Source organism: Mustelus asterias, chromosome 12 (assembly GCF_964213995.1).
Source record: "Mustelus asterias chromosome 12, sMusAst1.hap1.1, whole genome shotgun sequence".
Taxonomy (NCBI): Eukaryota; Metazoa; Chordata; class Chondrichthyes; order Carcharhiniformes; family Triakidae; genus Mustelus; species Mustelus asterias.
The window spans coordinates 59995833-60014807 of record NC_135812.1 but is presented as its reverse complement, the minus strand read 5'-3'; the positions used below and the strand labels follow the sequence as shown (position 1 = coordinate 60014807).

The following is an 18975-nucleotide window of genomic DNA, read 5'->3' as shown; positions in this document are numbered from 1 at the left end:
CAAACTCCACACAGACAATGACCCAAGCCGGGACTCGAACCCAGATCCCTGGCGCTGTGAGGCAGCAGTGCTAACCACCATGCCACCCCAAACTCACCAAGGTTCCTTAAGCAGCACTTCTTAAACCTACAACTACTACCATCTAGAAGGACAAGAGCAGATACCTGAGAACACCACCACCTGGAGGTTCCCCTCCAAGTCACTCACCATCCTGACCTGGAATTCACTGTCATTGGGTCAAAATCCTAGAACTCCCTCCCTAACAGCGCTCTGGGTGTACGTATACCTCAGGGACTGCAGCAGCTCAAGTAGGCAGCTCACCACCTCCTTCTCAAGGGCAGTTAAGAATGGGCAATAAATGCTGGCCTGGCCAGTGACATCCACGTAAATAAAAAAAAGTCACTTTAACTGGAATCAGCAATGCACCTGAGATACTACAGCCCACCATGACAGAGGGACTGAGACAATTATACTTTGTCATGGGAATTTCTTTTATTAATCAGTATCTACCCTTCATATGAGTGATCTTGTGTGTGAATTGAGTGAGTGAAGCAACCGACGTTTAAATCTCCAGGGAAGTGTGGGATAATAAATAACATTCTTTCTTTTAAAACCCATTGAAAAACTTGCTGCTGGATTTTTTTGAATTGGGTCAATCACTCTGAAGATAAGAAAATAAACCCACCTCATGTCCAAACATGTTGGTCAGGGACAGTAAGAAAACACATAAATTCTGTCTGTGGTATCTGAGATAAATCAGATATCTCAGATAAGATACAAATCAGCACCAGCGGATACATAACAAACATGGCGATAGGGAAGGTTGTGAGAAGTTCAACCATAACAACTTCAGAGCCATTTCTTTCATCGCCAGGATATCCTCCCTTTTTGTGGGTGTGGTGGTTTTTGGGGTTCAGGGTTTACTTGCTCGCCACAGGGATGGACAGTCTGGATGTAGCAGCAATCTGCAAGAAAGTGATGTCTGTACATTGTCTCAGAGTAAAGGCCAGTAAATATTCCAACACTGATAGAAAAATACATCTACGTTTGGTGTAGCAGTAAATGGGGTAGGCGATGACCTCGTGGTATTATCGCTAGACTATTAATCCGGAAACTCAGCTAATGTTCTAGGGACCCGGGTTCGAATCACGCCATGGCAGATGGTGGAATTTGAATTCAATAAAAAATATCTGGAATTAAGACCTACTGATGATTGTCAGAAAAACTCATCTGGTTCACTAATGTCCTTTAGGGAAGGAAATCTGCTGTCCTTATCTGGTCTGGCCTACATGTGACTCCAGAGCCACAGTGATGTGGTTGACTCTCAACTGTCCTCGGGCAACTAGGGATGAGCAATAAATGCTGGCTAGCCAGCAATGCCCATGTCCCACAAGTGGAAAATAGTGCTCTCCAAAAATATTCGGGGCCAAAGAAAAGTGTGATGATCTAATGGTACACAATCTGTCAGAGATCCCAGGGGAATAGTGAGCCCATCAAACAGCATGTGTCAGTGTTGTGGCGATTGGTTTCCACATGTAAATTTTGTATACTTATCAATTAAATAATCTGTAACCAAATAATTGAAAAGACTTCAGTTCCATGAATTAGGGAACATCTCCTGAGGGAGGAGAATGATCGAACTTTGGAAAAAAACCACAAGCTTGGCAGTCCAAATCAAATCTGTCATGGTAGATCTGAAGAGGTTATGCATCAATGCACTCGAAGACTCAGGGTCACGGACATATCCTACCCAACAAGTTCTGCTATGGTGGCCACGAAGGCTGGGGAGGGGGGTGGGTGGTGGTGGGGTCATCAATAGATCCACCCATGGGCTTCGTGAAATATAACTGTCTTATTGAGTGAGTGGAAGCTCGCCCAATGGGAAGCAGTCAGCAGAGGTTTTTAAGCTTGTAACTTTACCCGGACCAGAGTTGTAGGTCTCCAGGTGAAGACTACCTGACTGTAAGTTGCAGGAGTGCCCTTTTCTTTTGGTGCACTGGCCAGTGTTGGTGGCGGGAAACTGGCATTTGGCTGAATTATTACAAGTTCAATGCCAGACTTATGAACAAGGAGAGCAATCTCATTACGGCTTTATTTCATGTTGAACAATGAATATTGTTCCTTTCCAGTCGAGCTTCCCGAGTTATCACACATTCTGAGAACCGGTAAGGTTTTTTTCCCGATTATTTGTGTTTGAATCAGTATCTTAACCCATCATTCTTGCTGAAAGCTTTGTCACAGTCAGGCCCAAATTGTAGAAATGCTCGCTGAATCGGAGCAGCATGTCCAGCTCAAGGGTGAAAGAGTGTAAGTGGTGGAACCATTTTGTAAATATGCGCCGGTTATTAAAGAAGAAAAGCCCATCAGTTTGACATGTGGAAGAGAATTTTCCTGAGAGCGAGGTATGACATGTATATACCATCGCAAAGTGACCTGCTCGCAGAGATGTGTGTAAGAAACACAAAAAGACACACTCGGCAGAGAGACCATTCCAGTCTGAGGACTGTCAAGCTTTGTTACAGACTCTCTCCAGAGACATCTACTGATACACGACAGTGGACAAGCTTTCAGATGTGATCTATGTGACAAAACCTGTGTGACTCTCTCTGTGATTAAGAGGCACAAGAAGACACATTTTGAAGCGAATGAGAAGATTTGCCTGTGTTGCGGCCAGAGATTTAACAGCAATGGAAGGTTGCCTGTGCATTCTTGAAGCCACACAGGTGAATGCCCTTACCAGTGTCCCTGCTGTGACAAAGCTTTCAGCAAGAGTGACAGGTTATAATACTTATTCAAACACAAATATCGAAAGAACCTTACCAGTTCTCAGAATGTGACAAGGTTTTAGTTAGAAGGGGGGGCTGAGATAAATGTGTGAGGACAGTAACATAAAAGCAAAATACTGTAGATTCTGGGATCTGAAATACAAACAGAAAATGCTGGAAAAATTCAGCAGGTCTGACAGAGGCTGGAATTCTCTGATCTTGTTCGCCCAGCTACTGCTGCCAGCGAGAGCAGAGGATTTGGCGCTCAGCCAAATCTCCATTCACTGCAGCGGGACCAGAAAATCCCAGCTGCGGGTGAAGTTGGAGAATTCCAGCCAGTGTCTGTGGAGAGAGAAATAGGGTTAATGGTTCGAGTCTGATATGACTCTTCTTCAGAACTGGAAGGAGGTGGAATTGTGAAGGGTTTTATGCTGTTGAGATAAGGGAGGGGGCAAGTGGAGCAAAACAGAAGGTCATGAATAGGTTAGAGGACAAGACAAAGGGAGTAGTAATGATAGTGTTAAAGACTAAAGGTTTGGTCTGGAGTAGGTGTTAATAGCAGAATAAAGTCAGCACAGTCTGAAAGCAAAATAGCAGAATGTGTTAATCGCAGAAAAATAGTCAACGCTGTCTGAAAGCGAAAAGATGAGGATATACTACAGACTTGCATTTGTGGGGAAGAAGTCAAAATTGAGGACAGAGCTGAAGTGTTAGAACTCAGTATTGAGTCCAGAAAGCTGTAAAGTGAGGATAATAATGGTCAGATCGTCTATTCTTAGGTTTTGGTTGAGGGATATCTATTGGCCAAGAAGCTGGGGATAACTCCCTGTGTTTCTTCCAAATGGTAGCATGGGATCTTTTACATCCGGCTGAAATACTCACATCTCATCCACAAAACTGCAATTCCAAAAGTGCAGCACTCCCTCAGTCCTGCAGTAAAGTGACAGCCCAGTTTATCAGGCCAAGGCTCTGGGCTGGGACCTGAACTCATAATCTTCCATTTCTGAAACGTTTGCAGCAGCATGGTGGCACAGTGGTTAGCACTGCTGCCTCACAGCTCCAGGGACCTTGGTTCAATTCCCGGTTCAGGCCACTGTCTATGTGGAGTTTGCACATTCTCTCCATGTCTGCGTGGGTTTCCTCCGGGTACTCCGGTTTCTTCCCACAGTCCAAAGATGTGCGGGTGAGATGGATTGGCTGTGCTAAGTTGCCCCTTAGTGTCAGGGGGGGACTAGCTAGGGTAAATGCATGGGGTTATGGGTGGGATTGTGGTCGGTGCGAACTCGATGGGCCGAATGGCCTCCTTCTGCATGGTAGGATTCTATGAAATAATGGTGCTACTAGGTGAGGCACAGTTAGCATCCTAGTTGCTGTTATCCACCTTGAGAGAAGTATCTCGGTTTGTTTGGAGGGTATCATCGCAGCCGAAAAGACAATTTAGAAATGGAATATCTGGAGGAAGCCTGATGCGCTATCAATAAGGCGAAAGACTACCTGTGTGCCAATACAAGTGTAGGCTTTTATTCACAACAGAATCAGGAGCAGATCCCAACAAGTAACCGACCCGGACTGAACAAGGGGGAGGAGCCAGCCACCTTTATACTAGGTGCCGAGGGGAGGAACCAAACTGGAAGGGGATGTGTCCAGGTATGACAAGCACACACAACGGTGGTCCATATAGGACAAAGGCACAACTAAGGTCCACCACAAAGCCATTAAAGGAGATGTAATAGGAAGCTTGGCTGCTATACTTTGCTGAGCATTTCTAAATTCACGTCACCACCCAGTATTAATAACAGCTTGCAAACTAGAAACCATCAGTGCACAGAGCTGTTATTACCAAAGATAGGAGCAGGTTTTAAAAGTTACTGATCCATTCATTTACTCCACAGCCAGAACCGATGAATTAAAGAGGAATTTGAGAGCAAGTTTATGCTGGATTATCTGTCTAAAATATTCGGAGACTGAGCAACTACTTAACATTTCTGTTACAGTGTTTGCTCTCTGTGTAACCCTTTACTTGTCTGAAAGATTTTACACCATTAGGCCCTCTTCCACGTGACTTCTGTCTCGTCCTCTACCTAGGTTTTCTTTTCAGCTATGTGATGCCAACAGCAAAGCCTTCCTTCAGTGAAGGTGTGTGTGTGTGTGTGTGTATACGGCACTCGTCTTGCTGGTCTGAAATCTGCACCATCGGCCTTCTTCATCAAGTGTTTGACATAGGTTCAGTAAGACTTCTAATGGGAGATTGTTGATTGTTTTATGGGGAACAGGCTGGACAATTCCTTCAAACGAAAGCAAAGGAAAGGCCACACTGTGAAGGGAATCACAGCACTAGGGCTTTCTATGACTACCTTTGGGCCGATGAATGGAAGGTGGAGTTTAGGTTAATTTAGGAATGTCAGGACCTACTCAGTTAATGGTAGGGCATTGGAGAGAGTTATAGACCAAAGAGATCTAGCAGGTTCATAGCTCCTTGAAAGTGGAGTCACCAGTGGACAGGGTGATGAAGAAGGCATTCGGCATGTTTGCTTTCATTGGTCAGGACATTGAATACAGAAGTTGGGAGGTCCTGTATGTCTCAATAAGGCGCTGGGTCCAATGTTATTTGTCAGTTATATTAATGATTTGGATGTTTTGTGGCATAGTGGACAGTGAAAAAGGTTATCTAGGATTGCAATGGGATCTTGATCAATTGGGTTGATGAATGGCAGACGGAGTTTAACTTGGGTAAATGTGAGGTGATGTGTTTTGGTAGATCAAACCACGGCAAGACTTACTCTATTAATGCTAGGTGTGTTGGGGAGAGTTATAAACAAAGAGATCTAGGAGTCACTTGCTTGGTTTCATTGGTCAGAACATTGAAGTGGAGATGCCGGCTTTGGACTGGGGTAAGCACAGTAAGAAGTCTCACAACAGAATGATGTCCCGAGGCATGGTACATTGGGGAAACCATGCAGACGCTACGACAACGGATGAATGAACACCGCTCGACAATCACCAGGCAAGACTGTTCTCTTCCTGTGGGGGAGCACTTCAGCAGTCACGGGCATTCAGCCTTGGATCTTCAGGTAAGCGTTCTCCAAGGCGGCCTTCACGACACACGACAGCGCAGAGTCGCTGAGCAGAAACTGATAGCCAAGTTCTGCACACATGAGGACGGCCTAAACCGGGATGTTGGATTTATGTCACATTATCAGTAACCCCCACAGCTTGCCTCCTGGACTTGCAGAATTCCACAAGCTGTTCTGTCTGGAGACAATACACACCTCTTTAACCTGTGTTGAATGCTCCCTCCACCCACATTGTCTGTACATTTAAGACCTGGCTGGCTGTAGAGATTTGCATTCTAATCAGTATTCTGTAATTTGATTTCTGTGTCTGTGCCCTGTTTGAGAACAGATATCCACTCCATCTGACGAAGGAGCTCTGCTCCGAAAGCTTATGGTATTTGCTACCAAATAAACCTGTTGGACTTTAACCTGGTGTTGTGAGACTTCTTACAGAACATTGAATACAGGAGTTGGGATGTCTTGTTGAAGTTGTACAAGACATTGGTAAGGCCACACTTGAAATACTGTGTACAGTTCTGGTCACCCTATTATAGAAAGGATATTAAACTAGAAAGAGTGCAGAAAAGATTTACTAGGATGCTACCGGGACTTGATGGTTTGAGTTATAAGGCGAGGCTGGATAGACTGGGACTTTTCTCCCTGGAGCGTAGGAAGCTTAAGTGTGATCTTATAGGGGTCTATAAAATAACAAGGAAACCCACGCAGACACGGGGAGAATGTGCAGACTCCACACAGACACTGACCCAAGCCGGAAGTCGAACCCAGGTCCCTGGAGCTGTGAGGTAGCAGTGCTAACCACTGTGCCACTGTGTGCCCTAACGGTTTGTCCTAACCTTGCAGAAAGGTGCTATATAAATGCAAGTATTTAATTACAGTTGCCATGTATTTTGTTGTGTTTTTATAGCAGTGGGGAACAACCGGTGGCCTGGGGGGGGGGCCACATGCGGCCCATTTGGGTTCTGAGTGCGACCCATGAGGCAATTTGTTGACTTCTGTCCACGTGCAGGGTTGCCACATTCCATTGATTTCCATCCACGTAGCCTTTTTCCGATTGGTCTGACTGAAGTGATTTGCACGTAAAGCAAAAAGTAAAGTTCTTTAAAAGTTTATTTATTAGTCACAAGTAAGGCTTACATTAAACTGCAATGAAGTTACTGTGAAAATCCCCTAGTCAACACAGTCCAGTGCCTGTATGGGTCAATGCACCTAACCAGCACATCTTTCAGACTGTGGGAGGAAACCGGAGCACCCGGAGGAAACCCACGCAGAGGTAAGTGAAGTGAGGTTCGTGCTGATTGCTCACAACATTGACTGTGAGAGCCGTGCGCTCCCTCTGCGTCCAATCAAGTATAAATATATTTTTTTGTTTTTACTATTTAAATGAAGTTGATGACAGTTTTATTAATACACAAATAATTATGCATTTTCTCTAGCTCCCTATGAAATATTCAGCCCGTATTAAACGTATTTAGTCTTATTCATGGGGTCATGGTTAGCGAACAACCCCGATTTGAATCCTGTGGCCCACTGAGATGAAGGAAGGCTGCTCACGCAGCCCACTCACAACACAGGTTGCCAATCACTGTTTTATAGCAGCATAGTTAAGGTAGGTGGGTGGGGGTGTGAGTTGAGGCGACTAAGCCAAGCAGAGCGAAGGCAGGAACTAATGTGGAAGTCAGGTTGAGTGACTGCGTTGCAGTATTGTCATTATGCTAAAAGGACTGGTGTGGATTAGCTGTGTCCTTCCAAACTAGTGCTGCAGCAATATCAATCATAATCATCATCAAAGTTTATTTCAAAAGCACCTTCTGTCAAGGACTGAATTGAGGTAAGTTTTACAAATCAATCATTCCAAACAAAATATAAAAAATATTAAAAGAACAGCATAGAAGAATGTATTAAAGTTTATTTACTAGTCACAAGTAAGACTTACATTAACACTGCATTGAAGTTACTGTGAAAATCCCCTCGTCGCCACACTCCGGCACCTGTTCAGGTCAATGCACCTAACCAGCACGTCTTTCAGGCTGTGGGAGGAAACCGGAGCACCCGGAGGAAACCCACGCAGACACGGGGAGAACGTGCAGACTCCACACAGACAATGTCCCAAGCCGGGAATCGAATGCAGGTCCCTGGCGCTGTGAGACGGCAGTGCAAATTGTGCAAATGGGCAATGGCATTGGACTATTCTTAAATGTTGTCATTTTAATTCTTAAATGGCATAAAAATAGTGCTGATAGCAGATCTACAGATTGTCACAGTTCTGAATATAAAGGAAGAAGCTCCACTCGACAAATGTGAGATGTGTTCACCTCTTCACCCAGAAATGACAATATCAATTTAATCCACAAAATAGGGATTAATTTCCTCGGCACTCAGCTCTGATCAATGACATACCATGACAGAGGTCACTAGGCAAGTTGTGGATTCTAGGCCTACACCAGGGTTTAGTCATACAATGTAGATTGGCATTCCAGAGCAATAGTGATAGGCTGCTGCACTAACAATGGCACCATCTTTCAGATGAGAATTTAAACTGAGACATCATTTTCTCATGTCAGAGAAAATAAAAGATCCAATGGAACAATGTGAGGAACAATGTGGGACAGCACGGTGGCACAGTGGTTAGCACTGCCACCTCACAGCACCAGGGATCAGGTTCAATTCTGGCCTCGGGTCACTGTCTGTGTGGAGTTTGCACAGTCTCCCTGTGTCTGCGTGGGTTTCCTCCAGGTGCTCCGGTTTCCTCCCACAGTCCAAAGATGTTTGGGTTAGGCTAATTGGCCATGTTAAATTGCCCCTTAGTGTCAGGGGGACTAGAATGTGGGGTTATGGGGGTGGGGTCTGGGCGGGATTGTGGTCGGTGCAGGCACGATGGGCCAAATGGCCTCCTTCTGCACTGTAGCGATTCTATGGATTCTAGGAACAACCAGTCTTTCTCTTGGTCAACAATCTTCCCCTAACCATTATCACCCATGGGTCTTATCAATAAAACTTGTCACCAAGTCACCTAAGGAGATATCAGGGCACTTTCCCCAAGGTTGGTTACAGAGGCCAATTTTAAGGAGTAACCTAAGGGAGGAAAGTGTGGTAAAGAGACGGAGAAGTTTAGGGAGTGAATTTTAGAACCTTTGGCCATGGGAGCTGAAGGCACAGCTACCATCAATGGGGAAATTAGAATCAACGATGCGCAAGAGGCCAGAAGTGAAAGAACACAGGGTTCTTGGAAAAGTCCTTGCATCCCTGGTTGACCAGATTTTTAGTTAGCGGGATCAGAGTATTGCCTTCCCCCCTTAACCTTTGATCCCTTTGCCCCAAGAGTTATATCTAGCTCCTTCTTGAAAACATTCAATGTTTTGACCTCAACTACTTTCTGTGGTAGCGAATTCCACAGGCTCATCACTCTCTGGGTGAAGAAATTTCTCATCTCCGTCCTAAATGGTCCACCCTATATCCTCAAGACTGTAACTCCTGGTTGTGGACACCCCCACCATCAGGAACATGCTCCTTGCATCTACCCTGTCTAGTCCTGTTGGAATTTTATAGGGTTCTATGACATCCCGCCTCATTCTTCTAAACGCCAGTGAATATAATCCTAACTGACTCAATCTCTCCTCATACGTTAGTCCCGCCACAGAAAGAGCAGGGGTGTGAAATGATTTGGATAGCTTTCTTAAAGAGCTGGTACATAATGAGCCGAATAGCCTCCTTCTGAGCTCAGTGATTCTGTGACTACACACTTTATTACCAAACAGTTGGTGGGGATGTGGAATGGATCTGCCCACTGTTGCTGAGACTCTTTTGATGTGGAGATGCCGGCGTTGGACTGGGGTGGGCACAGTAAGAAGTCTCATAACACCAGGTTAAAGTCCAACAGGTTTATTTGGTATCACGAGCTTTTGGAGTGCTGCTCCTTCATCAGGTGAGTGGAGGTTAGTTCATAAACACGGCCTATATAGACAAAGACACAATTGCAAGATAGTTACAGATTCTTCACATTCCAATCTGTAATTATCTTGCAGCAGTGTCTTTGTCTACATAGGCCGTGTTTGTGAATACTAGCTCCACTCACCTGATGAAGGAGCAGCGCTCCGAAAGTTCGTGATACCAAATAAACCTGTTGGACTTTAACCTGGTGTTGTGAGACTTCTTACTGAGATCTTTTGATTGATTGAAATGTGCTGAATTACTGGCAGGGTTGGAATGTTGGCAATGAAACCCCACACTGGAGCAGGGTGAGGAGATACTGCGGTTTGAGGAACAAATACTTTCTGCAGCTTAATTCTGTTCCTTTGAGCACCACAATATTTAAAAAATGACCATGCAATACCAGGGTCTTGGACAAGTGTCTGTATAGCACGCAAGAAGCAATGCGCCCGATTCTTTCAAAAAAATTCCAAGTGCTGAACTGGCGAGAAAACTGGTGTAATTCACGATTGTTTTTTGGGTGGGAGTTCAGATTCAAATCTCCCACACTCTGTGGAATGCAGAAGCCACAATTGTGAATCACATTAAAAGCTCGGGGGGCACGGCCTATTCGTCCCGGAGTCTGAGCAGGCCGGAGTTCTGGAACTCTGTGCATGCGCAGTGGCCCCGGTCTGTCAGGTCGCAGTTTACTAGCCAGCTTGATCGCTGGCCAGCCCAGGACCCCCTCACTGCTGCCCCTCCAACATGTCCCCACAGCCCAATCGCAGACCCCACGAGCATTTCCGGGCCAGCCCCGACTCTCCCCCCTCCCGGCCAGGAGCGCCCCGATCTCCAGCGACCCCCCCCCCCCAGCAGAGGCGATTTTCCCCACCACGGCAGATCTCCCCCGCTGCCACCCCCACCCGGGAGGCAGACTCCCCCACCTCCCCGGCGGACCACCTCCCTGCCCGAGCCTGCCCCGATCGCTGGCCTCCCTCCAGCCCCGATTGATCCCAATGCAGAGTGGCAGCGGGACCCCCCATTACCTACTGATTGCCTCTAGGCCCCATCCCCTTGGCCCTGCCCACAATAGGCCCTGGCCCTGCCCCTAGTCCACTAGGCTCCACCCCCTTGCTCCGGGCCTCACCCCCTTGACACAGCCTGATGCCCGGTGGGCAGTGCCAAAGTGCCCCCTGGGTATGGACACTTTGCCCCTTGGGCAGTGCCAGGGGGCACAGGCTGGCACTGCCAAGGTGCCCATGCCCAGGAGGCACCCGCCGCCCGACCCCCTGGGGGAACCTCGATTGCCCCCTTCACTCCGTTGGGGTCTCCTGCTTGTTCCCTGCAAGTGGGGAGCTACTCTAAGCCCCGCCGGAGTGAAATACTCCTGGCGGGGTGGGAGATGCTAAGGGGTCCGGAGAATTACGTGCCGGGCCGATAATGAGATTTAAAATACATTAAAAAAAGATTTAAATGACTTATCTCGCTTCCCGCCAGTTTCCAGCGTGGTGCCGACTGCTCCTGCTCTCTGGCTGTGGGAGACACACACACGCACAAACCCTGCAAAATGGCCGACACCCGATTCTCCCATCCCAACGTGTCAAAAAACATGCGTGTCTGGATGGGAGAATTTTACTGTATACTAATACATGTAACAATAATAAATCAAATCAAGTGCCTCCCCTAGGGTTGCCAAATGTAATTAAATGCATCTCTGGAGGTTTCATCACATGACTCCCCCCTCCCCCCACACTCCAGCCATTAGTCGGCCAACACAACCCACCCTTGTATCGCACTGCCCTCCTACACCAATTGGAAAGCAAAAGACCCCAATCTTGACTGTCAGGCAAACGGCCTCTCTTTCCCATTTCCAATATTTTTAGATCTGGTGAAGGGAAATTACAATTAAAACAATCCGCTTTAATGTCCCGATGCTTTTCCCCTCCAGCCGTGGACTGGACACTGATCTTCAATTCCTGGAGACACCAGGCCAATCCTGGAGGGTTGGCAACCCCAGCTGCCACTCCAATCGGACAGCTTTCAATCAAAGGCCCTGATTGGATGCCAGTGGCTGGAGCACCAGCATAAACGGTGCAGCACATTACTCATTTCCAGACTGCTGCTGCCTGATCTGAGCCTGGTTAAAGTTGCAGGTGAGTGTGATGCAGTGTGTTCATCACCCAGCAGGTGGTGGTGTTGTATTATATCAAGGCAGCCAGAGGAAAGCCCACATCACAGTGCAGCACTGCCCCAGCGAGACGATTGAAAGCAGAAGGAATTCTAATTTCTAAGACTGAACTCAAAATTTCCTCAGCTATCTTCTCGCTACCTTTAAAATTGGTTGGTGAACACAGCAGCTATTCTGCATGACCAACATCCTATAAAACAATGGTCACAGGAGTGAACAGTGAACCTATTTCATAGAATCATAGAATCCCTACAGTGCAGAAGAAGGCCATTTGGCCCATCGAGCCTGCACTGACCACAATCCCACCCAGGCCCTATCCCCGTAACTTCACGTATTTACCTGCTAAGACACTCAGAGGCAATTTAACATGACTGATCAACCTAACCCGAGTGTGGGAGGAAACCGGAGCACCCGGAGGAAACCCATGCAGACACGAGGAGAATGTGCAAACTCCACACTAATAGTCACCCAAGGCCAGAATTGAAGCCAGGTCCCTAGCGCTGTGAGGCAGCAGTGCTAACAACCATGCCGTCCACAAGGGGAAATAACCTCTCAGCATCTACCCTGTCAAACCCCCTGAGAATCCTGTATGTCTCAATAAGGTGCTGGGTCCACTGTTATTTGTCATTTATATTAATGATTTGGGTGAGAATTTAGGAGGCATGGTGAGTAAGTTTGCAGATGACACCAAGATTGGTGGCACAGTGGACAGTGAAGAAGGTTCTCTCGGATTGCAATGGAATCTTGATCAATTGGGCCAGTGGGCTGATGAATGGCAGATGGAGTTTAATTTAGATAAATGCGAGGTGATGCATCTTGGTAGATCGAACCAGGGCAGGACTTACTCAGTTAATGGTAGGGCATTGGGAAGAGTTACAGAACAAAGAGATCTTGGGGCATATGTTCATAGCTCCTTGAAAGTGGAGTCATAGGTGGACAGAGTGGTGAAGAAAGCATTCGGCATGCTTGGTTTCATTGGTCAGAACATTGAATACAGGAGTTGGGACGTCTTGTTGATGTTGTACAAGACATTAGTAAAGTCACACTTGGATTACTGTGTACAGTTCTGGTCACCCTATTAACAAAGAACAAAGAACAATACAGCACAGGAACAGGCCCTTTGGCCCTCCAAGCCTGCGCCGTTCATGTGCCCAACTAGACCATTCGTTTGTATCCCTCTATTCCCAGTCTGTTCATGTGGCTATCTAGATAAGTCTTAAACGATCCCAGCATGTCCGCCTCAATCACCTTGCTTGGGAGTGCATTCCAGGCCCCCACCACCCTCTGTGTAAAATACGTCCCCCTGACGTCTGTGTTGAACCTTGCCCCCCTCACCTTGAACCTGTGACCCCTTGTGTTCGTCACCTCCGACCTGGGTAAAAGCTTCCCACTGTTCACCCTATCTATGTCCTTCATAATTTTATACACCTCTATTAGGTCGCCCCTCATCCTCCGACTTTCCAGGGAGAACATCCCCAGTTTACCCAATCTCTACTCATAACTAAGACCCTCCATACCAGGCAACATCCTGGTAAACCTTTTCTGTACTCTCTCCAAAGCCTCCACATCCTTCTGGTGGTGTGGCGACCAGAACTGGACGCAGTATTCCAACTGTGGCCTAACCAACGTTCTATACAGCCGCTGTATCATATATTTCTATATTATAGAAAGGATATTCTTAAACCAGAAAGAGTGCAGAAAAGATTTACTAGGATGCTATCGGGACTAGATGGTTTGAGTTATAAGGAGAGGCTGGATAGACTGGGACTTTTTTCCCTGGAGCATAGGAGGCTTAGGAGTGATCTTATAGAGGTCTATAAAATAATGAAGGGCATAGATGAGATAGTTAGTCAATATATTTTCCCAAAGGTATGGGAATCTAAAACTAGAGGGCATAGGTTTAAGGTGAGAGGGGAGAGATACAAAAGGTTCTGGAGGGACATTTTTTTCACAGAGTGTGGTGAGTGTTTGGAACAAGCTGTCAGAGGTAGTAGTAGAGGCTGGTACAATTTTGTCTTTTAAAAAGCATTTAGACAGTTACATGGGTAAGATTGGTATAGAGGGATATGCGCCAAACATGGGCAATTGGGACTAGCTTAATGGTAAGTATTGGGAGGTGTGGAATAATTGTGTCGAAGGGCCTGTTTCCATGCTGTAAACCTCTATGATTCTATGACTCTAAGGTTGTCTCCCATTCTTCTAAATTCCAATGAGTACAGGCCCAACCTACTCAACCTCTCCTCATACCCAGGATCAACTTAGTGTCTGGACTGCCCCCAATGCCAGTATATCTTTCCTCAGATAAGGGGATCAAAACTGTTCACAGTATTCCAGGTGTGGTCTCACTTGTGCCTTGTATGGTTTTAGCAAAGCTTCCCTATTTTTATACTCCATTCCCTTTGAAATAAAGGCCAACATTCCAATTGTCTTCCCCCTATTTCCTGCTGAACTTGCACGTTAGCTTTTTGCGATTAATACACAAGGACCCTCAAATCCCCCCGTGCTGCAACTTCCTGCAGTCTTTCTCCATTTAAATAATGTTCAGCTCCTTTATTCTTCCTACCAAAGTGCAAAACTTCACATTTTGCTACATTATATAACAGCTGCCAAGCTTTTTCCCATTCATCTAACCTATCTATATCCCTCTGTGGACTCTTTTGTCATCCTCACCACTTGCCTTCCCATCTATTATTGTGTCATTTGCAAACTGGCAATAGTACATTCATTTCCCTTGTCCAAGTCATTGATATATATTGAAATATAGAGTGGGCAGAGTTGATGTAATGCGTAGAGTTGGTGGTGGGTGAACAGTTTATGGAACAGGCAGTAGACAGTGAAGTGGTCCCTTGTTGGATCAATAAAAGTGATACTCAGGACTTATAATGGCTTCGCTTCATGTAAGCAAATTACAGCAAGTTTACACAGTGCAGGGACAGGCCATTCAGCCCATTAGTCAATGTTGGCATTTATGCTCAACATGAGCCTCCTCTTACAATACGTCATCTAAATTAGTTAGAAAATCTTTCTAATCCTCTCTGCCTGATTGCACTTATCCAATTCCCCTTAAAGTACATCAATGCTATTGACCTCAACTGGTCCATGTGGCAGTGTGATGTTCAATTGTTCTGTGTTTGATTATGTGAGTCTGTTTACTATTGATGCTCACTATGCTAGATTGGTTAAGGCTGGGTGTGGACACAGGGAAAAGTAAACAAACTGTCGAAAGAGCAGGAAGTGTGGAGTAGAGGCATTGGATAAAACACCTGCAAATAAAGTTCTTGCACACATATGGTGAAATTTTCCCATAATTTGATAGTGTCAGTCTCTGACTGAAAACTGGTGTGTATCTCTTCAGACGCACAGCCAAGGTTTCAGACCAGATCTTCAGCCACTCTGACAAAAGAAACCGGGGATGGGGGGTGGGGGAGGGAGTAAATGGTTTGTACCATCACTCTGGCGGGCTCCACAGAGATCGGAATCAGGGCGTCATCTTTAAAGGGTGCCCTGATCAGCGCTGAGGTTAAACTCCCCCCACTAGCCCCTCCCTCGACAGAGGAACACACCCCCACAAGCATCAGGGCGACTCAACTCCCCAACCCCACCAGCAAGAAAGTATCGGGGCTCTCCCCCCACCACTGTAGCAGTATAGTGGGCTCTCTCCCCCCCTTCACTGACAAGTCTCCCCCTTCAAAGGCATCAGCCATTTTCCCTCCCCCATGGGGTTCCCTGGTGGGCCTGCCCCGGCACTGTCCCAGTGCAGGTTGGCAGTGTCACGGCACTGCCCAGTCATTACCCTGTCCCCTGGGGGCTCTGCTTACCTTGGCATGCCCAGCGCAATACCGTGACTGAGTCCTGTTCTTACAGAACTCACTGATGTGATGACATGTTGGTGAGATTTGAATATTCAGTGAGGGGAGGCCACATAATATTAAAACTTATTAAAATATGTTGAAATGAAAAGGCGGAAATCTCATTACGTCACTGGTGAGAATCTCAATTCCCAACTCTCGCGAGATTTTTCACCCGCGTTGCTATTTATGTTCACGGCAAACACGGGTGCAAAATCGCCCCCATAGAACTGGTGTCATCTCTGCATAGCTCCAAGATGTAAAATTCACAACAGATTCCACAATATAAATGGTGGTGAATGGGACAACAATGAACATTTAATTTGTTACTCATTGCGAGGCAGGAAGGGACTGATTAAGGAGGCCCTTGACTACGAACGGCAGGGACCCCAAGGGAAACCCCATTTCTGTGGGCGCAGGGAATCCACAGTCATGGCTCTGGAATTCACCACTGGCCGCTTAAAGGGACGATGAACGCTATGGACAGAATTTTAAGGCCCGGTCGAAGTGGCGGTGGGGCTGGAAACTGCAGTGAGCCATTCAAAAGTCCATTGACTTCAGCAGGAGTGGAAAATCCCAGTGTTGGGAGTGGCTGTAAAATTCCTACAACTGGGAGAATCTCTTTCTCAACCTTGGTTCAAATTGAGAATCTGAAGAATAAGGCAAGCTCATTGTGTTAAAATTGAGAGTGGGAAGTCTCCCTCTATCTGAGACCGTTACCACGTGGTACCCAAGCCAACCTGGTACCACGCAACCCGAGGGATTGTTGATAGGAAGGGTGGTTAGGTGGAAAATGGCACAGGAAACCAGGCACTCCCCCAGACTGGCACTGACGCATGGAGGGGAAGAAGAGGTGGAACTGGATGGCGGTCCAGAAGGGGCAAGAGGGCAGGTTGTCAGGCAGCTTTTTACAAAACCCGACAGAAAACCACAAAGCTGTTCCAAGGTCAGAAACACAGCAACTGAGAGTTATTGCATGAAAAATGGTCAGTGAAATCACTGTTATTTTACAACCCATTGGATGCTGGGGAGGTGGAGTGAGGTAGCTCCGAGGAGGATTTGGAGGGAGTTCTGAGTTGTGATTATTAGAGGCATGTTGGTGAGGAGGTTAGAGGGGTTTTGGAGAGGGCAGTTGGACGGGAATGTTCAAGGCAGAGGTGGGTGGAGGTTGGAGGAGTTGTTGGGAGGGTCTGCTAGAGGGGGTTGGAGTAGGGTTAGGGAGGTTAGAGGGAAACTGGAGGAGATCATAGAATCCCTGCAGTGCAGAATCATAGAAACCCTATAGTGCAGAAAGAGGCCATTTGGCCCATCGAGTCTGCACCGACCGCAATCCCACCCAGGCCCTACCCCCATACCCCTACATATTAACCTGCTAATCCCTCGAACCTACACATCTCAATACACTAAGGGGCAATTTAGCACAGGCAATCAACCTAACCTGCACATCTTTGGAGTGTGGGAGGAAACCAGAGCACCTGGAGGAAACCCACGCAGACACTGGGAGAATGTGCAAACTCCACACAGACAGTGACCCGAGGCTGGAATCAAACCCGTGTCCCTGGCGCTGTGAAGCAGCAGTGCTAACCACTGTGCTACCGTGCTGCTGCCACATTGGCGGGAAGTTGGGCATGTTGGGGGAAATTAGAAGGGGCTGGGGAGAAAGGGCTAAGGAGGGAGCTTCGAGGGTGGTTGAGGGGTGAGATTGGAGGGGGTTCAGGGCAGTTGTTGGCGGAGGTTGTGGGAAGGACAGGGAGGGAGTTGGGGGAGGTTAGCTACAGAGTTGAATTGTTTTGTAAATGTAGTGATTTCTTTGCAACCACTTTTCTAACGTCAGTTGATTGCTCTGTGATTAATTATCTCAGAGAATCAGCATTGGGCTTCCTTTTTCACCATCGCTACAGTCACACTGCCTACTGCTTGCTTGTCTAAGACAAAACCTACATTTATACAGTACCTTTCGCAATGTTCCAGATCACTTTACAGCCAATTAAATACTTTTGAGTTCTTGCCACTGTGTAATGTTGGCAATGTTATCAAGTGGCGGAGCAGGCTTGAGGGGCCGAATGGCCTAATCTGCTCTGAATAGATAAATTCCTGTGTCATTCTGGATGAATGAGCTTGTTAAGACCCAGGCCAGAAACTCCAAGGTGTTTTGTGAAGTTAACCTAGACACAAAGTTTTGCACTTTGATTTTGGCATTGGTGAGCATAAGGTGTTTCACTTGTGGTAATATAATCAGGGCCTAGTTTTAAGGCTGATTAAATTGGATATCCTAAATTAAAATCAAACACAGTCAAACCTCGGGCAGGCCAATTGTACAAATACACAAACATGTCTGGGCCTGATCCATCAATCACCCATCAAAGGTCGTTGCACTCGACTGATACTTAGCAGGAGATCATGGCACCCCATTGAAATGCACCGGCCTATTGTTAGAAGCCCAGATTGGGCCAGACTTTCTGTCACCAAGAGTTCCTGCAGTCACCTTATCTGACAACAGGTTACATGTAAGCAACAGCATGGAGATAGACTCCTGGGGGCGGACCCTGGTGTCCTGTCAGGCAGACATCAAGAAACCCACTGGGTATTGGAACCCCCTTCTGGGACCTCATTGGCCGGAAGCCAGAGAAGTTTCTGGAAAGGCAAGCAGGCAGGGGGATAAAGGTACACATCTCCGATACACCAGCAGTGAAGACTCGATGAGGGAGATGTCCTTGACCATCCGGAAAGCTGACCAGAGAAGGAAGGAAGGAAGAAGCTGCCATTAAGATTCACCTTCGTGATGATGGACCAGAGGGACTCAGGGAATTGAGCCTGCAGTTTAACCAAGCCATCTTTACGGGTAGTATACTTGAACCTGGGGTATCCTCTTGTTTTAAAGTGGGTAATTTAAGAGTTAATAGTGTTATTATTAATAAACTTGTTGAACCTTTACTTGTGTTTGTCCTTTGTCCATCTTGCAAATAAGGACACTGGGGTAAAACCTTGGAGTAAGCAAACTGGTCGAAAGTATCTGAGAATTAACAGGTACAACACATTCCAGATACGATTCAAGTGTTCCGCTAGGAAGCTTTGATCAAACAAAGTTTATTTAAGAACACAGTAAAAATATAACAAAAAAAATTAGCATAACTTTTACCAACTACAAGATTTAAACATGACACAGTATAACTCCTAACAGCTAACTATCTCTG

The 18975-nt window shown here is 46.5% G+C and overlaps 1 protein-coding gene across 1 annotated transcript in view; it reads left to right on the top strand.

Annotated features, from left to right (window-relative positions):
• The first annotated feature begins 6983 nt into the window (after positions 1–6983).
• The window catches only part of LOC144501938 (transient receptor potential cation channel subfamily V member 6-like), a 52201-nt gene continuing 40209 nt past the window's right edge, over positions 6984–18975 (top strand). Inside the window, exon 1 of the mRNA XM_078225971.1 lies at positions 6984–7109. The gene's annotated coding sequence lies outside the window, so the exon portion shown is untranslated. The remainder of the gene's footprint in view (positions 7110–18975) is intronic.